Raw genomic sequence first — 23,864 nt, 5'->3', positions numbered from 1 at the left:
AGTCATGTCTAATTCTTTGTGACCCTATGGACTGTAACCCGCTTAGACTCCTCTGTCTATGAAATTCTCCAGGCAAGAATATTGGAGTGGGTTACCATTTCCTTCTCCAGGATATCTTTCCTACCCAGGGACTGAACCCCGGTCTCCCGCATTGCAGGCAGATTCTTTACAGTCTGAGCCACAGAACTCTGTAAATGTTAGCAGTTACTGTCAAGGATTTTCTTCAAGGAGACAAACATACATGTTGCAGGATACCTGTAGAAAGAATCTCCGAAAAAGGATTATTTCATTTCCTTTATAACAAACACTACTTAAACCAACAAACAAGCTTTTTGTGTTTTCTGATCTGTTTGATTTCTCATTATTTCAAGTAACATTCTATACAACAATATTGTAGAACAATGAGATAATTTGAGCAAACTCATGGAATTTTCTAAATTACAATTTGTTCTAAAGCAAAGGAGAAAGAAGCGACTGAATGGGTTCTGACCCTATGTGATGGGGAAACCTATGACAGGCTTAATCATAAAGAACCTTGCACTATTTAAACTTTTCACAAGTATGGCTTAATTCCAACCTCTTGGTAGATCACTAACCCCTTTAGAGCCCACAAACTCCTCTGAAATCACCACTTGGTGCTATCCTTTCCACACTTTAAAAAAATAATTATTAATTTTCTCTAGAATATATTTCCCTTCCTGTGAAAGATGTAAACCACTTAAATTATAAAAACTGCCACAGATATAGGACATTCATAAAATTCAGTGCTGCAAATATGTGGGGAAATTTGCACACTATCTGGAATATAAATTAGAGGATTTGAATGATGGATAACCAAAGTTTTAAAATGGTACAAATCTTTTGTGTAACAATCAGATTCTAGAAATTTATCCTAAGGAAATAATCAAGCATGAACTTAAATATTCTATAATAATCAAGATGCTCTGTGATTATTACTAGTAAGAAAAACTTATGACAAGAAACAAATAACATTAACAAATGTATTAGAAATATGTGTATATATATATATATATGTATATATACACAGTAGAATTCAGTCATTTAAAAGTATATTACAGGTAATTTTCCAATTTTATGTATGTAAATAATACATGAATAATTTAAGTAATAGATGGCATAGAGATAGAGTAAAAAGTTAAAGGCCTAGATTGCTATTTTCAGTAATTGTGTTCTAGATAATAATGGCCAACCTTCCTACTAGAGGCATCTATGAAGCCAACAAAACATGTTTTACAAGACTTTAAAAGTATGAAAATATTATCAAGATGGTAAATCAGCTTCAATATGGTTTCAATAAAGAAAGCACACCAAAGACTGTGAAATAAAAAGAAATGTACTGACATAAGGTAATTTCTGAGTTTGAGTTTCATACTGAAAGAAAAAAAATCCTCCAAGATAGAGGCATAAAAAAGACAATTTCAAGAGAAGTTCTAAAAATCTACTTTGGGTGAGGAAAAATTATCCCAGATGAAAGTCAGAAGTCTAAGAAGGAAAGAAAACAATAATAATGGTAAATCGACTATATGTAAAAGTAATGACGATCTGATGATTATTAACATAGAACTAAAATAAGTTTTAAAATAGCAATAAGTGAAGAGAAGAATAAAAGATAATTACTGTAAGGAATATGTTAAAGGAATATGTAAAAGAATTAATTTTAAGATATTTATAAGTTCAATTCAGTTGCTCAATTGTGTCTGATTCTTTGCAACCCCATGGACTGCAGCACATCAAGCTTCCCTGTCCATCACTAGAAAGTAAAAGAACAGGAATTGCATATATAACTTCCAAAGAGAGAATACATTTAAATATTAAAACTATTTTAAAAATGTAAGAAATGAGAAGTAGAAAAAACTGTGATAAATGGAAAACACAAATTAAGTCAGTAGACTTGAAGTCACATAATATACACCCATTAAATGAAAGAAGACTGAATGCTCTTGTGAAAAGATTAATGTCGTCTGACTATATATTTTAAAATATACAAGTATTAGATTAAATCTTATTAAATTGCCAACAATGATAATTTTTGACCATGGGAATTATAATTTCATATGATTCAAGCTAACAATGTTATTTGGAAGAGACAAATATAAAACATGAGGGTAGAGAAGCATTGAAGTTAAACAAATGGAAAAAATACCTGTGCAAACACTAACCAAAATAAAGTTAATTTATCTACATTAATATTAGAAAATAAGATGAAAAACAGAAAGCATTAGCAGAGATAAAGAGGATCAATTAATAATGATCAAAGTTTCATTTCAGTAAGATACCACAATTTGTAATTTTTGAGCATTTAAATACAGTAGTTTCAAAATATAGAAAGGGAGAAGGCAATGGCACCCCACTCCAGTACTGTTGCCCAGAAAATCCCATGGATGGAGGAGCCTGGTAGGGTGCAGTCCATGGGGTCCCTAAGAGTCAGACACGACTGAGCGACTTCACTTTCACTTTCCACTTTCATGCATTGGAGAAGGAAATGGCAACCCACTCCAGTGTTCTTGCCTGGAGAATCCCATGGACGGAGAAGCCTGGTAGGATGCAGTCCATGGGGTCGCACAGCATCAGACACGACTGAAGCAACTTAGCAGCAGCAAAATATAGAAAACCAATAATGGACAACAATACAAAAAAAAATTGACAAATCCACAATCATAATAAGTTAGTTTAGTGTGAATTTCTCAGTGAATAAAAACAAGATAAGGGAAAAATCAGTAAAGAATTCTTGTGCTAAAATCTTTAGATTTGAACAATAGAATTAGCAAATAAACTAGGGATGGATATAGAACAGTGAATTTAACAACTTCTCTATAAACACTAGTGGCAAAAATGGAAAAAAAGGATTAATGAACTGGAAAGAGATCAATACAAAGAAAGTTTAAAAAAAAAAAACAACCACCAAAAAACAGCTGGCACATAACACCAGAGACAACCTCAAAGAATATACAAATAATAGAACACAGAATATACTATAAATGAAAAAATATATATATATACTATAAATGTAGAATATACAAATAGTCATATCATATATTAATAAAACTCCAGAAAAATATTTACCAAGGAGTTAACAGATTAACAATAGATAATAAATATTGTTTAATTTCCCTTTCTTTTTCCATGTTGTCAAATTTCAGTAAATATTTAAATGCTTTTTATAAATAACATTTTTCATCCATCAAAATAAGTAGAGAATATTCTAATAATTAAAGTGAAGCAGTATTTTCCAATGTGAGGCAGAAGTAATCTGTACAAAATCATCTCAGTTTTCTATTTTAAAAAGATTCCCAGGCTCTATGCCAGACCTGTAATCATAATATTTGGAGGGTATGCCTGGAAACCTGAAGGTTAATCTTTTAGCATTCAAGTTAGAGAACCATTGAAATAGAAGGAAAGTGGAGTTGGTCTAATACAGAAAAGCTAGCAATAATCTCAATGATTGACAGTTATAATAAATGCCAGATAGATTTCCTTCTCTAATCAACTTGATATGGCAGGATGAGTCAACTGTGGATATAGAATCTGTTATTTTACCATCATATTCACATTAGAGCTTGGTTTTGTGATTTGAGAAATAGAACCCCTTAATGGAATTAATTTTGACATTGACAAATACTGGTGATTCACTTAGCTTTACCTTACATACTTCTGAAGTGAAATTTCAAAAGGTTATTTTGTTATTATTTCAAGCATAAAAGGATCAAATCCTTAAATGCACTCGGTTTAGATGTACCTGTATATTCCTGCATGTACATAGCTAAAGACTAAATATTCTTTTAAGTGGATTTGGGGGCGGGGATAGTAGTTTGGACAGAGGCTCTAAAGAATAGGCACTAAATAAATTATGCCTTCAATTCTTAAAAAACAAAAGCTCAGCAATTTGATAAATGTCTATGAAGTTGGATTTCCTTTCATCCCCTACTAAGGAAACTTACTCGCAGTCCAAATGGTTAATAACTTTTATTTTGCTAGAATTTTATATAATTCAAGTGAATAGAGTCAGAGTCAAATATAGGAGATGAGACCACCCACAAAGCAGTTTAGCAATATAGTAAGAACACTAGTGCTGAAATCAGGCCTGGGGTTCAGGCTTAGTTCCTGCACTTAATTGTGTAATATTGGGTGTGTTATTTAACCTTTTTAAGCCTCAGTTACTCATCTGTAAAATAAAGCTTGAATTATTGAACTCAAAGAAACATTTATTTTCTAGAAGAGTGCCTGGTAAATAGTAAACGCTCAATGAATTATTTCTATTATAATATCAATAAACATTAGCATATCTGTATTAGGGTTCTCCAGAGAACCAGTATGAACCTACAGAGATATAGATACATATGTATTAGTTGGAGTTCTCTAGAAAACCAATATGAACCTATAGAGATATAGATATGAAATATATAGATAAGTGTGTATATGGGGGGGAGGTGGAGAGAGAGATTTATTGCAGGAATTGGCTAATGCCATGACAGAGGATGTGAAGTCCCACAGTCTGCTATCTAAAGCTGATGAAACAGGAAAGCCAGTATCGTAACCTACTCTAAGTCCATGAGCACTAATGTCCAAGGGAAGGAGAAAATGGATGTCCAGCTCAAGAAAAGAGCAAATTCACTCTCCCTGTACCTTTCTGTTCTATTCAGGCCCACAACAGATAGGATAATATCCACCTGCACTGGTGAGAGTGAGCTTTACTCAACTTACCAATTTAAATTCTAATCTTTTTTGGGAAACATTCTCATGGATGCAGCCAGAAGTAATGTTTACTAACCATCTGGGCATCTTTTAATCCAGACAAATAGACATATAAAATTAACAATCACAAATTCATATTCCCATTTTCCTTCTAATGAAAGTCCATTTATATCTGTGTTAATTTTTCTTAAATATCTTTCTTAAAGTTTTATTTGTCAGAATTCATGAAAGTTCTGTATATGTTAGAAGAAATATTTTGATAAGCGGATTGAGTGAGAGTATGAGAACTTTAGGGGGTGTTTCTGAAAAATCTCTTGTCCCCCAGAATTCTATCCCAATATAAATCACTTCTACCATCTTCTGTTCATTTCGCTAGCCATATCAGCTCCATCTTTTCCCTATTTTAAGCCTCCCCTCAAGTTCTCCTGTCGGCACGTGAAGTGAAATTTTGGCTTCTATAAATTTTACTTTCATACTCATTACCAAATATGACACATGACAAAGGTTTGTTCTTGGATTCCATGCCCTTTAGAATATGTAGAAGCATTAGAAAGTTTAAATAATTCTGTCACATGTAGTATGTATAATATACATATTAATGTTTGTCTACATATACCCACCCACTAAACACTGCAGGTCAAGAAGCAACAGTTACAACCAGACATAAAACAATGGACAGCTTCAAAATTGGGAAAGGAGTACATCAAGATTGTGTATTATCACCCTGCTTATTTAACTTATATGCAGAGTAAGAAAAGAAAGCGAAGTCGCTCAGTCATGTCCAACTCTTTGCAACCCTATGGACTGTAGCCTACCAGGTTCCTCCATCCATGCAATTTTCCAGGCAAGAATACTGGAGTGGGTTGCCATTTCATCGTGCAAAATGCTGGGCTGGAGGAAGCATAAGCTGGAATCAAGATTGCCGGGAGAAATATCAATAACCTCAGATATGCAGATGACACCACCCTTATGGCAGAAAGTGAAGAGGAACTAAAGAGCCTCTTGATGAAGGTGAAAGAGGAGAGTGAAGAAGCTGGCTTGAAACTCAACATTCAAAAAACTAAGACCATGGTATCTGGTCCCATTGCTTTATGGCAAATAGAAGGGGCAAAAATGGAAACAGTGACAGACTTTATTTTCTTGGGTTCCAAAATCACTGCAAAAGGTGACTGCAGCCATGAAATTAAAGGACACTTCCTTCTTGGAAGAAAATCTATGGCAAACCTAGATGGCATATTAAAAAGCAGAGATATCACTTTGCCGACAAAAGTTTGTATAGTCAAAGCTATGGTTTTTCCAGTTCAATTCAGTTCAGTCACTCAGTCATATCCAACTCTTTGTGACCCCATGGACTGCAGCACACCAGGCTTCTGTGTCCATTACCAATTCCCAGAGATTGCTCAAACTCATGTCCATAAAGTTGGTGGGTTTTTCCAGTGGTCATGTACAGATGTGAGAGTTGGACCATAAAGAAAGCTGAACACCAAAGAATTGAAGCTTTGGAACTGTCATGCTGGAGAAGATTCTTGAGAGTCCCTTGGACTGTGAGGTGATCAAATCAGTCAGTCCTAAAGGAAATCAACCCTGAATATTCATTGGAAGGACTGATGCTTAAGCTGAAGATCCAATATTTTGGCCACCTGAGACAAAGAGCTGACTCATTGGTAAAGACCCTGATGCTGGGAAACATTGAAGGCAGAAGGAGGAGGGGACAGAGGATGAGAAGGTTGGATGGCATCATTGACTGAATGGACATAATTTTGAGCAAACTCTGGGAGATAGTGAAGTAGAGGGAAGCCTGGAGTACTGTAGTCCATGGGGTCTCAAAGAGTCAGATATGACTGACCAATTGAACAACAGCAACCCACTATAAAAATACTTACATGGTCTTACAGGCACAGGATAAGGTACGTAAACTTCAGAGGACTCTGTAGGGTAAAACGTTGTCCTGAGCACTCTATGGAGCCTCCTGATACAGGGCACTGGGACTACAGCAATCGATGGAAGAATGAAATGTCATCAAAACAACAACAGTCTTTAAAATCTTATCCTTTTTGCTCCAGTTTTCTTTCTAACATACTTTATTGTCTGAAGTTTAGTAGTTTCCATTAAAGTTGATTCTGCTGATTAACTGTAAGAAAGTAAAACAAATCAATCAGGATTTTCTTTCCCACTGAAAATGACATGAGATGGCATCACTAAACAGGAACACTTCAAAGATCCATACAGTTGATGAATTAAAGAAGAAGTGTAATTACTGCCACAAAGTGTAGCTGTTCATTGTTCAGCCCACATATGCAAATCATGACATTTGTGACTACCAATCACTGCCAATTGTAAAGGAATGACAAGGATTTATTAATGTCAGCATCTCTCAATCAGTGAGATGTATTACAAGCAGTAACATCAACAACATCCCTTCCCTTTCCTCTTGTCCTCTTTGTAGGCTCTAGAAGGTCCCTCCTGGGAAGGACATGAGGCACTAAGTAAAGGAAACAGAGAGAAGGAGCTCAGCTGTGGAGCTGTGGATGTGGAGGTGGGAAGTTGACAAAACGTAGAACTTCATTCTCCCTGGGACCAGCCCTAGCCAAGAATGTGCAAATACCATCATTCCTCGGGAGGAATTAGACTATCTCAAGGCTACTGTCAAGACAATGTATCCTAGCTCAATTTCCAAGCCTCAGCCACCATGCTGCTGCTAAGTCACTTTAGTCATGTCCGACTCTGTGCGACCCCATAGACAGCAGCCCACCAGGCTCCCCAGTCCCTGGGATTCTCCAGGCAAGAACACTGGAGTGGGTTGCCATTTCCTTCTCCAATGATGAAAGTGAAAAGTGAAAGCGAAGTCCCTGGGTTGTGTCCAACTCGCAGCGACCCTAGGGACTGCAGCACCAGGCTCCTCCGTCCATGGAATTTTCCAGGCAAGAGTACTGGAGTGGGGTGCCATCAGCCACCATAGCAGGGTTATAAAGAGCTGAGGCGGCAACCCCCATGGGAAACTATATTCTTGATATCAATGTCTTTCTGCTGGTGTTCCTCTGATCACACATTTTCCTGTAACATGATATCCACTAAACAGTACACTCATAATCTTTTCAAGAGTGCAACTAATCCTTAGTAAAAAACTGAGGAGTTAGGGTTGTTCACCAGACAGGTTTATGACATTAATAGCTCCTTGTCAATCCATGTGTGTTTCAAACATGCTCCTGTTGCACCTGATGGCCTCTGGAAACTGTTTTGAATACCTCTACTCAGTCCTGCTCATTATGACCTGCCTATTCTCCATTTCAGTCCTTTACTACGGATACCCTTGTGTGGCCCTGCAGTCTCCTGGGACAAGGAGTTGGATTTCAGTCCCTCTTTACTCAACAACAGAGGTCAACAGAAGCTACTGAATCTACAGTCTTGTGCTTTATATTTCTTAACATTTCCCTGGCTGAGCCTTCATGTTGATAAACATATCCTGTTTTCTCTCAAGTTCATGCTTGTTGGTGTGACTTGAATTAAAAATCCTTGAATTTCGACTCAAAAGATGCATGTTTAGTCCTGTATCTTCTACTTACTCACAAAAGACCTAAGGAAGCAATATCTTAAGCCTCAATTTCTACATCTCTTTAAGATAAAGTGATGGTAATTGTTCTCTTTTTATTCATAGAGTTGTTAGGAAGCTAAAGCTAAATGTGTGTGAAAGAAAGTGGTAAATTATAAAACACTGTACTGGGGCTTCCCTGGTGGCTCAGTGGCAAAGAAGCTGCCTTGCCCATGCAGGGGACACAGGTTCAAACCTTGGCTGGGGAAGATCCCAGGGGCTGCGGGGCAACTAAGCCTGCACGCCACAACTGTTGAGCCTGTGATCTAGAGCCTGTGCTCCACATCAAGAGCAGCCACCTCAATGAGAAGCCCAAGCACCACAGCTAGAGAGTAGCCCTCACTCGCCACAATTGAAGAAGGCCTGTGTGCAGCAACAAAGACCCAGCACAGCTATAAATAAATACATCTTTTTAAAAAATGAAAAATAAAAATAAAACTTTGTACGAATACAAGGAGTATGGTGGTGGGCCGATTCCTAGATGTCCTAGATTCCTTTCACCCAAAGAGGCTGTTCTGTGCACAAAAAAACCAATATTTATGGGTCTATTATTCTATTATTAAGATGTGCAATAAAAAATTAAAGTGAAGCCTATATAAAAACTTCTGATTGTTATATTTTAGTAGATTTGGGCTATTTCTATTTTAGAAAAAAAGTTCTCCATTCAAACAAGGAACTCTGTTGGTGGGATCATGAGCAATGAAAAAAAGAGTGGAATTTGTTAGGAAAAAAAAGGGTGGGGGAGCTGAGAATAAAAGAATATGGACATAGTGATGCTGTGATTCTGTCCTGTTGTCTAACTGAGTCCTATCCTTGGAAGATGAAAGGCTGCCTGAGGCTCACACTTGATGGGAGTCATTATGTCAGGGATCACAATTTCATACAAGTGTATGCAGGTTTTTCTTTTCACTTCTCTCCCAGGCTTCAATATTAAATTATGCTGAAACTACTGTACTTCAGGACTGAATTAAGCCATTATTTCTTCATTCCAGTTTCCTTGGCTGAAAAAGCTGGGGCACAGTTCCTGCTTCCATTATTGCCTGATGGAAGAGTTAAGCTCCCTGGGCCGCCTTTGAAAAGATGTTGTGGCTAATGATCTTATACAGATGTTTGCCTTGAGTCAAACATAGAACTTACGTAGAATTATATATGGACTAGTGGTGAACATTCCATTTATGAGATAAGGAATCATTTAACATTTTTCTCATTTTACTTTAATGGTTGGGATCATTTTATCCCAGCAAAAGCACTTGACTCTGAAAGAGCAGTGGTAGAAATGCAAATACTAAATGCCCCCAGAATATAATATTTTGACCTCTAGGAAATTCATCCAAAAGTAGAAAATTATATTCAGAATCAAACATTTCCTTAAGCAACTATATTATCACTGTATTTTATAAAATTTTCAAACTTACTTTGTAATGGGCTGTGCAGTATTATTTTTAAATACACATTTAATGCAGCATGTGATTTAGAAGTTTTTATTTTTAAAAGAGTAAGGATCCATTGAACAAATTAGTAATAGAAACCAATGATAGGCTTCTTATCACAGTAACACCACTTTAATAAATTTTAGTGGGAAAAAATCAATAAAATATGATATGAGTTTTCTACATCTGTATGTTATTCCTTCTTTCACTCAGACCTTTACATTGCTGCTATCTTTAGGACATTAAGAAAACTATTAATTTCTCCACATCTTAGTTTCTTTTTCTGTTAAATGTGGTGGTTTTAAAGATCAAATAATTTACTGTACATGCATGGCACATAGTAACTATTCCATAAATATCAGCTATTATGATTATTGGATATAAGTAACTTTTAATTTCATGTCTTAGGCTAATTCTGTGTTTTTAAGACAGCATAAATGTCAGTGCAAATAATTATATTTTTATAATCATTATTGAAATGTTTCACTTTTGCCAAATACAACATACTTTTCAATTTGAAACGATATTTCCTATTGCCCTTAGTTTTAAATCACGTGGTGTTAAAGTGAAGTGAAGTCGCTCAGTCGTGTCTGACTCTTTGCGACCCCATGGACCGTAGCCTATCAGGCTCTTCCGTCCATGGGATTTTCCAGGCAAGAGTGCTGGAGTGGATTGCCATTTCCTTCTCCAAAGTGCAGCTAATCAATGTTTTTGTAATGCCTGTTATGAATCAGGTACACTCCAAAATTCTTTGGGAGATTTAAACATTAAAAAAACACCTTCAATTCCCTAAACCATTTAGAATTTGTTGGCAGAGACAGGTACATTAACAAGTTAACTTTAGTACAAAGCAGAGTGGGAATAATGCTTTAAAAGAAAAATAGACATAAAAAAAAGATTCTAAAAATAAAAGAAAAATAGATTAAAATGTTCAGGAAAACAGACAAGAGATATATATATATATATATATATATATATATATATATATATAAAATAGGCTGTACTGTTAGAATACATAAAAACTTCATATAGTAGTAGAATTTTGGTTCAGGAAGAACATTCAGGCAGAGGAAAAGATGAAAGTAAAGACATTGACACATGAATATGCATAACATACACAGAAAGTAAACACTAAGCATTTGACTTTGAATCATGTGGTAGGAATGCGATAAACCTCCAAAGGGTGGGACACATCTCAAGACTGGTCAAATCCAGATGTGAAAGAATGAGGGCAGGAATATTAAGCTCATGAGAAGCAAGTGGGGATGGAGAGGTGGGGGCAGGTAAGGGAAACTTTGTAGAGGCAGATGTAGTGGGTTTTCATAACTAATTGAATGTGAAGATAAGAGATCACCCTGATTCTCAGGTGGCATTAGAGGTAAACAACCCTCCTGCCAATGCAGGAGACATAAGAAATGAGGGTTCGATCCCTGGATCTGGAAGATCCCCTTGAGGAGGAAATGGCAACCCACTCCATTATTCTTGCCTGGAGAATCCCATGGACAGAGGAGCCTGATGGCTTGCAGTCCATAGGGTCGCAAAGAGTCACACATGACTGAAGCAACTTAGCACACACGCACATGCCTGAAATAATAATAAAGTTGTTGCTAAGAAAGGAACAAAGGAGATTTGGTATATCATGTCAACTTTAGCCATGTAAAGATTAAATATCACTCATAGGATTTTTTGATGAAGACATTTGAGAGTAGAAAAACTGGGTTTGGTATTCAGGAGAGTGGTCAGTCATCAGTGACTTGAGTGTAATTGGCATAGAAGTGATAGTGATGCTTTAAAAATAAATGAAGTTAGATTTTTTAAAAAAGCTATTTTGATGGTTAAAATTACTGGTCAAAAGCTACCTAAAAAAGAATAAATGAATTAAAGTTCATCAGTAATTCCAGCAACCTATATACTGTAGGGGGCTTCCCTGGTGGCTCAGCTGGTAAAGAATCTGCCTGCAATGCAGGAAACCCTGGTTCAATTCTTGGGTAGGGAAGTTCCCCTGCAGAAGGGATAGGCTACCCACTCCAGTATTCTTGGGCTTCCCTGGTGGCTCAGATGGTAAAGAATCTGCCTGCACCCTGCAACATGGGAGACCTAGGTTTGATCCCTGGGTTGGGAAGATCCCTTGGAGGAGGGCATGGAGACCCACTCCAGTATTCTTGTCTGGAGAATCCCCATGGACAGAGGAACCTGGCGGGCTACAGTCCATGGGGTCACAAAGAGTCAGACATGAGTGAGTGACCAAGCACAGCACAGCGTACACTGTAAGTAAATTCACTTTTTGAAACTTGGTTTAATTCTTAAAGTAGTATTATTTCAATTGCTGCTTCATGAGTTCTTATTTATTTATGTATGTTTTATTTGTAATTTATGATTTTAAACTTTTTAAAAAACTTTTTTATATTGGAGTAGAGTTGATTAACAATTTTGTGTTAGTTTCAGGTGTATAGCAAAGTGATTCAATTATACATGCACTCAATATTATTTTCATTTGTCTCCTGTCTCTTATCTTTCTCCCTCCATTCCTTCACACTAAATTTCTTTGTTCTTTCTGATTCCTTTTGACTTTCATCTTCTAATGTAATAAGAAATGATTTTCTAATTTTTGGACTGTTAGTCCATGACATTCGGCATGATTAACTAAAATGCTTTGAAAATCAGTTATGAAAATATGGAAATGCATTAACATATTTTTGAGTGATGCCTCCAGAAACTTACAATCTAAAACTCTAGCCAAATTTACACTGAGGAGATAGCTCTATTTCTGGATAAGCACAACCTAGCTTTTCTCCTTAGAGGTTTATAACATATACCCAACAAACATTCATTGTGTACTATGTTCCAGATACCAAGGATTTAAACTGCAGAGCACATAGTCATTTTCTACAAGTAGCTCACAATGTAATGGCCTTCCATGACAGAATTTGCTTTAAACTGTTTTCTTCCCTAGGGCCCTCATTTCAGGCACTGGTGTTTGCCAATCCATTGTATGCAAATGTATTTAATTCTACAATTAAAATTGTTTTCAATTTATCATCTGTGGTTTGCTGCTTGTTTGGTCAGGTTATTCTTGAAAGGAATGACCATACTTTATGTTTTAAATGATTCAGTAAGTATAACCTTATACAACTCAGAGATCATGAAAGTGATCAACACGTAGAAATTTAAATTCTTGAAAATTTTCTTCTTGTATCTTTTTATCTTAACCACAGTATTTCTGGAGTTTCTTCTTTGGTACCTGATATTACATACTGAGTGGCTTTCTGTTTGATCATCTAAACCATCATTTAAAAACATCGTGCTGGAATTTCAGAAAAAGAAATGAAATTCTGACGTCTCTGCATTTTTGAAATCTTTACGAGAAATAAAGTAGGTGTGCAGAAAAAACAGGCTTTACTTTGTTCAAAAAAGTCAATGTGAAATGTGCAGAACAGAGCTTTTTGTTTTCCTTCAGCTTTTGTAGGTCCTGGAGGCAAAGATGCAGTAGTGCTTATTATGATCAATAGAAAGTGGTGTCTGGGAACACAGATTCCTGCCAGGGTGAAGTTCTCAGGCCCCTACATTTGTACTTGGCCATGTGCATCTAAGAGTCTTTTCTCACTAAGAGTCTCGCCCCTGCAGCTCCCAGTGGTAGGGAATATTGATTCAGGCATTACCCCCTCATCTGATTTTAAAAAAGTAAGGATTTAAAATATTGCATTTAATTTGTAACCGTTATATTAAAAATCTTTTAATATATTTTTTGTTTGTTTCTTTTATTTTCCTTTTAAATCTTTTGGATTTGAAGATAGTCACAAAGAAAATGAGCAGAAAGAAAAATTATGAGAAACTATAATAGTTTGTAACTTTCTTAAAATACATAAAACTTGAGAATGACCAATTATGCTGTGAAATGATACTTGGGAAGAAAATCGCTTTTCACATCAGGGTACTAATCCCTGCTGCCAGAAAACCTCGTTATTAGTAGTTAGTTTTAGCCAAGTTGCTGTGTTTCTTTGCCCATCTAAGAAAGACCTCATCCTTTCTTGGCCCCCCTCCCAGATAACAAGCTTTTGCTTGGCTATAAAATTTGAGAATGGATGTAAGGATGCTGACTAGACTACAACTGATTTTTCATTTTTTCCCCCCTAGCTTGCTACCTGCTTCTCTCTGTTACTAATTAGTGTAATATTCCCTGTCATTTTGAACTTGGGCTTCCCTGATGGCACAAGTGGTAAAGAGTCCACCTGCTAACACAGGAGATAATACAAGAGATGTGGGTTCAGTCCCTGGGTCGGGAAGATCCCCTGGAGAAGGAAATAGCCACTCACTCCAGGATTCTTGCCTGAAAAATTTCATGAGCAGAGGAGCCTGTTGGGCTACAGTCCATGAGGTCACAGAGTTGGACATGACTGAACACATAGCACAGCATATTTTGAACTTGAATTTGATTGTACTTTGATGAGATATATACTAATTTTTTTTTAATTAGAAAGTCAAGGTGGTATATTTAAGAGAGAACAGGATTTAAAGCCAGGAGGCCTTGTTTCCACTTCCGTCAATTCCATTTGCTGTCTGTATGACCATGAACACATATTTTAAAATTTTTGAATATCAATTATCTTTTAAAAATATGAATCATAATAATTATTATACTTCTCTCATAGAATTATTGAACGGATCAAAAGACAATGTATGTAAATGCATTTAGTAACCATATGAAAATTGTTAATACTGAGTTAGAAAGAATACTTTAGACTATATTCAGAATTTGATATTTGAATTGGAGCTCATGTTTAATTGTACATTATTCATAAAGAAAATGGTAAGAAGAAAGGAAATTAATTAATGTAATGATAAAATTACAGAGGAAACATTTTGACTAAAAAAGGACCATTTTTAAGGACTTTGCCACATTCAGATCAGATCAGATCAGTCGCTCAGTTGTGTCCGACTCTTTGTGACCCCATGAATTGCAGCACGCCAGGCCTCCCTGTCCATCACCAACTCCCGGAGTTCACTCAGACTCACGTCCATCGAGTCAGTGATGCCATCCAGCCATCTCATCCTCTGTCATCCCCTTCTCCTCCTGCCCCCAATCCCTCCCAGCATCAGAGTCTTTTCCAATGAATCAACTCTTTGCATGAGGTGGCCAAAGTACTGGAGTTTCAGCTTTAGCATCATTCTTTCCAAAGAAATCCCAGGGCTGATCTCCTTCAGAATGGACTGGTTGGATCTCCTTGCAGTCCAAGGGACTCTCAAGAGTCGTCTCCAACACCACAGTTCAAAAGCATCAATTCTTCGGCGCTCAGCCTTCTTCACTAATTACTACTAATTTATACACAATGCTCCTGCTGCTGTTGCTGCTGCTAAGTCACTTCAGTTGTGTCTGACTCTGCGACCCCATAGACGGCAGCCCACCAGGCTCCCCTGTCCCTGGGATTCTCCAGGCAAGAACACTGCCATTTCCTTCTCCAACGCATGAAAGTGAAAAGTGAAAGTGAAGTCGCTCAGTCGTGTCCAACTCTTAGCGACCTCATGGACTGCAGCCCACCAGGCTCCTTCGTCCATGGGATTTTCCAGGCAAGAGTACTGGAGTGGGGTGCCATTGCCTTCTCCGACATACTGCTACTAAGTCTAAATAAATTTCTAAGTTGAAATAATGCTTGCATATAATTTCATACATCAGTTTTTAGTGTAAGAAATCTAAACAAGAGTGGATTAGAGCTTAATCTAGGATATTAGAAACTTGGTCATTTGTTTGTTTATGGTTTGTTAATTTCATTTGTTGGCCATTTGTTTCATTGTTCTCTGACTTACCAGCAGAAAGATTCAAGAGACAAGAAGTTAATTTTTGAAATGTTTCCATTTATGATGAAAATAACAGTGAATTTAAGATAACTAATGTAAAAAAATTCTAAAGACCTCCATTTCCTTGTCTGTAATAATGATTAGTCCTTCTAAAAATTCCATTAACTTAGTATTTCATGCTTGTAGTTCCTGGAATACTGGATGTGAATGGTTTGAGATATTTGTTAAAATGTACTTTGCTCAGACTTACTGAATCATACTCTTTGAAAATGGTGGCAAGAATACCATCATTTTTCCTTCTTTGTAAAGGTTGAATAATACTCCACTGTATGTATAAACCACCTTTTCTTTATCCATTTGTCTGTCAATGGACACTTGGTGCTGCTGTACTAACACTGTGCCTTTAGTTGACAGTCTTGTGCTGTATACTTAAAACTTCTCAAAAGAGGGGATCTCACGTTCAACCTTTTTACTGCAAAACAAAAACCAGAAAAACACAAGCACACTTTTGAAAGTAATGGATATGTCTGTTAATCAATTGCAATGATGGTTTCACAGGTGTTTGCCCATTCCAAACTTAGCACATTGCATATATTAAATATGTGTGGGGTTTTGTAGGTCAATTATACCCCAATAAAACTTAAAAAGATATCAATATTTGCAATACAAATAAGTATGGTGAATGAGTCTTCAGCACATTAAAATTTGCAGATCACCACACTGGTCTATAAACCCATGTATGTGTGTGTATATATGCCCCATTTTATTCCCATGCTCATGCAACCTGGAAAAGCACATATGTTGTGGGCACCACATATTATTAATTTAAAACCTCAAAAACACAAATAATTTTTAAAATTTCTTCATTTTAAGCTTAAAATGATGGAGTTTAAAATTAGGTCAGCTAATGGTAACAAAGAAAGTGTGTTACAAATTAATCTTTGTTTTAATGTGTTAACTATTTGCATTTGAGCACACTCAATAATTGAGCAAGAATCACATAGATTACAACTGTTTGAAATGATCACTACAATCACATTATACTTATCACCTCACAAGAGGCATGGGCTGACTTGTGTCTTGGAGTTAAAGGTCATAAAAGAACGGCATCCCATCTGGCTGGACCAGGCATTGTTGGATACTCTCTAGCCGAATGAAGGCCAAGGTGGGAAACTCTTCTGCAAAGTGGCAGTGCCCTTCCTTGTTCAATTTTCTGAGGCAGGATTGAGGCCATGTGTGAGCCCCATCCTGTATGCCAACTGGCTTTTTCTAAGCTGTCTCAGAAACTGAGATCGCAACAGATGTATGTGAACGATTTGAGATCTTTCTTCTCTTTTAATTTTCAGCTATTACTTTCCCTCTGAGCACTACTTTCACTGAATCCATAAGTTTCCATATGTTGCATTTTCATTTTCCTTTGTAGAGGAAATCAGGAAGAAAGAGTATGAATTCATCTTGGACTGTGTTGAGTTGAGGTACCTGTGAGACAGATGCTGATTAGGGAAATATATTTGTACCTTGAATTCAGGAAAAGGTATTGACTTCAGTTATGGATTTGGGAGTAATTCACATAGAGTTAGAAGTTGATACTGTAGAGAATAATTAAACCCATGTCAATGGCCAAGAGGTGGAAAGTATTCACTGAAAGGGGAAAGTCTGTTAAGAATGCCACTATTTGAAAATCGGTTAGGGAGGAACCCAGCAAAACAGGCTGAGGAGATGATAAAGAACTGGGAGTGGGGATCAGAGGAAAACAAATGGTGTTTCAACAAAGAAGTGGAACATTTTAATAAAAGATGCAAAGGTGCTAAGACGTTGAGAGATATGAATAGTGAAAAGTGCCCTCAGGGTGTGGCGATCTGGGGTAAATGGCAGTCTTAGAGGATACAGTGGAGGGATGTGATTGGACTGGATGGTTGGAGATACTAAGGCAGACACTGGTTTGAGAGGTTTAATTGTAAAGGATAAAACAGGCATAAGGTGGCAGCAGATTAGTAACTTAAGGTTGAAGAAAAGTCTCTTTTTCATGGAGTGACTTCAAAAAATTTAAAGTTGACAGAAAGAAGCAATTTAAAGGGAGAGGAAGAGATTTAAAGGGGACAAGGGATAATTAATATCCTGTCATTCCTTTAAAAAAATATGGATTTTTTAATTTCCTTGAAGGTTTGTTTGTTTTTTTAAGCACATGTGACATTTCTTTAGCTCAATATTCTTTTTTTGGAATAGGTCATTCTCATGTTTGGATTTCCATGTTCTCAATCCCAAAATTCACCCCCTGCCACACACACACACACACACACACACACTCCCTACTGGTGATGGTACATAATTGATATTTCATAAATATTTTCTTATTACTTGACAGTTTAAAATATGTCAAGGTTAGTGACCTAGAAAAGGCATTTCTCAGCAGCTTCGCCAGTAGCTTTCTTCTCTATCGTAATAGAAAATGATAAGCCGTGTTCTCATTCTCTTGTTAGTATTCCGTAGCAATAGATGAATGGTAAATCCTCACTGAATAATTTAGCTCAAAATGTTTACCCTTTGATGTTCAAGTAAGGCGTGACTGGAAAACACCATGTACTGAATCTATTCTCAGAAGGTATCAGTTCAGTTTATTTAACACTTTAAACGCCAGGTGAAACCCTGAGAAACAGAACAAAAAGCTTCTGAGCAAGTTTCAGATTCCTGTGATGCATTTACACCACTCTCCCTGGCCCTCCCTCCCCTCCCCTCATCTCCATCCCTGGTGGCTCAGAAGGTAAAGAATCTGCCTGCAATGAAGAAGACCCAAGTTCAATCCCTGAGTTGGGAAGATCCCCTGGAGAAGGAAAGGGCAACTCATTCCAGTATTCTTGCCTGGGAAATCCCATGGACAGAGGAGCGTGGAGAGCTACAGTCCATGGGATCACAAAGAGTAGGACATGCCTGAGCAACTAACTCACATGTAATTTTTAAGACCTTACAATTTCCTGGGCACTAGGATTCACGAAGGAGGTATTGATAGAGGTGTGTCAATTAGCAGGAAGAACGTTGAACAGAAACAAACCAGGGTCCCAACTCTGCCTTTGCCATTTAAAAACTCCCAGTTGGCCAAGACACTTTAGTGAGTCACCATATCCTTGTTTTTAAAGCCAGACAGAGTTTACTCACCAAGCTGTCTATTGTCAGGGTTAAAGATACTAATAAGTGGGGTGGCACACTGGGAGCCCACAATGAATGGGTGCGTTTTGCTGTAGTCAGTTTCTTTTGGAGCAGTTTCTTTTGTCTTGTTCCAACCTTCACCTTCAGCAGGAAAACTATGGGATTTCGATTCCTTCTCTCTCCTGGATTTCTTGTTTGAGCCAATTTATGCTCAAACCTGTGATGTGCTAGAGGGAGGTCCTGGACCTTTTTTTTTTTGGTTCCTGTGTCTGGTGACAAATGGAACACATGATTGAGATACACTGACTATAATTACGGCAGCTTTCCTTGGCAGCTGAGCTTCTTCTGCTCTTTTATGTCTTAGAAAGGCATATTTATTAATATTTAACTTTTATGTATGTGCCTACCTAGTGGTGTGTGTTGTACAGATAACACAAAAATACCCAGTCTTTGGGCTTCAGAAGCTAAGACGACGGACAGCTCTATTCATGGCCTTGAGGGGAAAAAAGTAGAAAGCAGCTGTGTGCGGGCAGGGGGTGCCACTCTTTGACCCAGCCTGCTTTCTATCCCCTGTCCTATATAGACTCAGTCTGTTTCATGCGCACCTTTGAGATTCCAAGAGCTCTGTAGGGGAGCACGTGGTCAGCACACAGTAGCCTGTGGCCTGCAGGGTTTTCAGGCTGTGAACATAGAGGCAGAGGCCAGGTTAAGTTTTCTCCCACTTGTGATTCCTAAGAGACAGAACTCAACTGGGCAGCAGGTTAGGGCACCTGCCAGGATCCCAGAATCAGGCAGTCTCCATGAAGCAACTAAATAGAAGGTAGAGAAGACAGGAGTCAGAGTTGAGGGCTCTTGGGAACTTCAAGACAAGCCCAACTCCTAACAGCCTGGCTGTGGAAACGGGCCAAGAGCTATTGAGAGCTCGTCGCTTAGCAACAGGACACCAGCTAATAAAGGCGAGTTGGAGGCTTTTTAGTTTCCCAGACTGCAGGTAATTTTTCTAGGGGGAGCCTGGAAAGCATGTGCTTGTCTTTTTCTTCTATGGAGTCTAGCATTTGCTCAGCCCGTCAATTGGGCAACAAAATGCCGTGAGTTCTCCCTGTATGCAGTGAGATCTGGGGGTTCTGTCTCTTCAGCAGTGTGAGCACAGATACTATATTTAAAGTAGAAAGCTCAGGGGTAAGTTGGTAAGCGCCACTTAATGCAAAGAACAGCAGCCGCTGCATACATTTCTGAAATAAGAAGGCAGATGGGAGACTAGCAGCTGTGATAAGAGAGCAGTAAATAAAACATCAGCTGGAGTTCTAAAAAGAAATATCTTATCAAAGACTGATGGCATCTTCTACTTAGGAAACATTTATAATTCCTAGGTTTCCTTGTCTTCTGATGAACATGTTGTCGAAAACCAGGATAGGATAACTGCAGTGAAAAATATGGGGAGTTGGCAGTGCTCCCTTCAGTCATGTCTGACTTTTGCAACCCTGAGGACTGTAACCTATGGGATTCTCCATGCAAGAATACTAGAGTGGGTTGCCATACCTTCCTCCAGGGGATCTTCCCGACCCAGGGACTGAACCCATGTCTCATTATGTCTCCTGCACTGGCAGGCAAGTTCTTTACCACTAGCACCACCTGGGAAACCCCTCTAACCTGAGAGCTGTACATAGGCAAATAGGTACCAGGCCATGATCAGAAAGAAAACTGAGAGAAATCACTTAAACATTTTTAGCAATCTGATAGAGTAGCTTTATGTCTGTTGAATCTAATTTGTAAAAAGAATAAGGCCTTATATTTTTGTCTTTTTGGTTTATTTTATATTAATAGTAATTCATTTTTATTGTATTAAAAGGATTAGTCCATTATGGATTGAGAATTAAAATCAAACAAACATAGAAATAAAAAAACCTGCTCTAGACCAGGGGTCAGCATGCTTTTTATTCTTAATTAATTTATTTGCCCATACTGTTTGATATGTGGGATCTTAATTTCCCAACCAGAGATTAAACCTGTGCCCCCCTGCAATTGGGAGCATGTAGTCTGAACCACTGGATCTCGGGGGAAGCCCTCAACATGCTTTTATTTTATTTTATTTTCAACATGCTTTTAAAATAAAATCTAGATAATAAGTATTTTAGGAATTTTGCAACTGTACAGTTTTGTCACAACTAGTAACTTAGTTGTTAAAGGGCAAAAGCAGTCACAGAAGACAATACATAAATGATTTGTCAGAGTTCCTGAAAGGACAAGAATCTGTAGGCGTGCCTACAGATCAGACTGTATGACACTTTTTGTGTCTGCTGGCTAGTAAATATTTCTGTAAAGGGCAAGATGCAGCGTAAGACTTACTTTGCTTGAGTAGTGAGGTTGTGAGGGAGGAGACACATAGCTCTATCCACTTCTAATTTTTCAAACATAATAGTGTGAATGGCCAGATTGGCGTCAGACAGTTTGCCACATCAGATATCATCAATGTCTTTACAGCACATGACCCTGCTAAAGAATATTATTTTTCTTTTTCCTCACCTTCTAAAGGAGGGTGCAAAAAAGAGATATCTTGGGTTTCCCTGGTGGCTCAGCAGTAAAGGATCTGCCTGCAATGCAAGAGAGGTAGGAGATACGGGTTTGATCCCTGGGTTGAGAAGATTCGCTAGAGGAGGGCATGGCAACCCACTCCAGTATTCTTGCTGGGAAAATCCCACGGATGGAGGAGGCTGGCGAGGTGTAGTCCATGGGATCTCCAAGAGTCAAGGCATGACTGAAAAGGACCGACGCAACTGAGCATGCATACGCAAGGAAGACATCTTGGATTTCCTGGAGGAGAAGGACATCCTGAGCACTGAAGATAGCTGTGTTCAGAACGACAGGGATAGGGCAAGTTTTGTCTACAACATGGATTTGTAATGGGACCTTTGGTGTACAGCAATGACAGAAATCAACTCTATCTAGAACGGAAAGGGGTGTAGTTTTCCAGGCTTTGAAACAGAAAAACTGGCTGGTCTGAGAAAGAGAGATCCCTTGGGAAATAGAAATGAGATCCGGGGTCCTAAAGTGGAAAGCAGCTAAGTTGATTTTGACACTTTGTTCTGAGGGCCAGGGGTCTCCTCTTGGTGTATCTGTGAGAAACCCTTCCTCATATTTGTAGTAGGAGGCAAGTCCAAACAACCTTAACCTTGGAGACAAAGTGACCTTTCAAGACTAAATGAGGCATAAATGTGTTTAAAAACTCTTCTGGGCACTTGAAAGCCCTTGGTAGGAACCTCCACTGAAGGAAGGGGAGGTAAGTGTTCCGGGTGGATGCATTGTTGGGCTCAGCAGCTTTCTTGAGCTAGATGGTAACCTGTGAGTGACTGGGTAAGGACTGAAAATGAGGGCTGAGTGCTGCAAACTTGGGAGCTCAACAGGGGTGTCCTCTGTGCTAACTCAGTCTAAGAGAATGAGATCTTCCATCAGAGAGATCGACAGTGTCCTGGGATCAGCACCACCAGAGCGGCACCAGTTCTCAAGAGTGACACCACGTGGCAATGAGAAGAAAAGCAGCCTTGACGGAAGTCTGCATTCTCCCAGCTTGGATGTTAAAGTTGGGTTGACGCCTTCCTTTCAACTACATCAACTGCTTGATGCTTGATAATTCATGGGAAAGACATAGTCATGAAAAGTGAGATGCCTGATAATAAGGGGATGGGATCTTGAGTCACTAACTGGAAAATAAGAGATGAGATCATATCGGTCTCATTTGTGAAAGAGTTCAATGGATTATTGTAGTAATGAAATAACCAGTGTATAGATTTCTTGAAAAGAACAAATAAAATGATGTTATTGATAAAGATATCAGGTTTCCTTGGTGGCTCAGTGGTAAAGAATCTGCCTACCAATGCAGGAGAAATGAGTTTGATCCCTGATATGGGAGGATTCCACACGTGGCAGAGCAACTAAGCCTGTACACCACAATGATTTAACCTGTTCTCTAGAGCCCAGGAGCCACAGCTACAAAAGCCTGCACACATGGTAGAGCCTGTGCTCCACGACAAGAGAAACCACTGCACTGAGAAGCCCGTGCAATGCAATCAGAGAGTAACCCCTGCTGGCTGCAGCTACGGGAAAGCCTGCACAGCAATGAAGACTCAGCACAGAAAAATAAATATAAATTAATAAAATTATTAAAAAATAATAAAGGAACCACAAGGTAGTACATATTAATCTCCCACATTGCAGGTGGATTCTTTACCAGCTGAGCTATGAGAGAAGCCCACAATTAGTCTCAGAGGCTGGCAATTTGATATCAAATAAAGAAATGCAAAAAGGCAAAATGGTTGTCTGAGGAGGCCTTACAAATAGCTGAGAAGAAAGAGAAGCGAAAAGGAAAGATATACCCATTTGAATGCAGAGTTCCAAAGAATAGCAAGGAGAGATAAGAAAGCCTTCCACAGTAACCAATGCACAGAAATAGAGGAAGACAATATAATGGGAAAGACTAGAGGTCTCTTCAAGAAAATTAGACATACCAAGGGAACATTTCATGCAAAGATGGGCACAATAAAAGACAGAAATGGTATGGACCTAGGAGAAGCAGAAGATATTAAGAGGAGGTGGCAACAATACATAGAAAAACTGTACAAAAAGATCTTTGTGACCCAGATAACTACGATGGTGTGATCACTCACTTAGATCCAGACATCCTGGAATGTGAAGTCAAGTGGGCCTTAGGAAGCATCACTGTGAACAAAGCTAGTGGAGGTGATGGAATTCCAGTTGAGCTATTTCAGACCCTAAAAGGTGATGCTGTTAGAGGGCTGTACTCAATTTGGAAAACTCAGCATTGGCCACAGGACTGGGAAAGGTCAGTTTTCATTCCAATCCCAAAGAAGGGCAATGCCAAAGAATGTTCAAACTATCACACAATTTCACTCATCTCATACTCTAGCAAAGTAATGCTCAAAATTCTCCAAGCCAGGCTTCAACAGTATGTGAACTTCCAGATGTTCAAGCTGGTTTTAGAAAAGGCAGAGGAACCAGAGATCAAGTTTCCCAACATCTGTTGGGTCATTGAAAAAGCAAGAGAGTTCCAGAAAAACATCTACTCCTGCTTTATTAAGCTTCCCTGGTGGCTCAGATGGTAAAGCGTCTGCCTACAATGCGAGAGAACCGGGTTTGATCCCTGGGTGGGGAAGATCCTCTGGAGAAGGAAATGGCAACTG

The 23,864-nt window shown here is 38.2% G+C and overlaps 1 long non-coding RNA gene across 1 annotated transcript in view; it reads left to right on the top strand.

Moving 5' to 3' along the window:
- The window catches only part of LOC139182631 (uncharacterized), a 111,944-nt gene that overhangs the window by 44,419 nt on the left and 43,661 nt on the right, over positions 1-23,864 (top strand). The window lies entirely within an intron of this gene.

The sequence above is a fragment of the Bos indicus genome, chromosome 4 (genome assembly GCF_029378745.1).
Source record: "Bos indicus isolate NIAB-ARS_2022 breed Sahiwal x Tharparkar chromosome 4, NIAB-ARS_B.indTharparkar_mat_pri_1.0, whole genome shotgun sequence".
NCBI classification, from domain to species: domain Eukaryota; kingdom Metazoa; phylum Chordata; class Mammalia; order Artiodactyla; family Bovidae; genus Bos; species Bos indicus.
The sequence above is the reverse complement of the archived record's forward strand: the minus strand, read 5'-3'. Positions and strand labels throughout refer to the sequence as shown.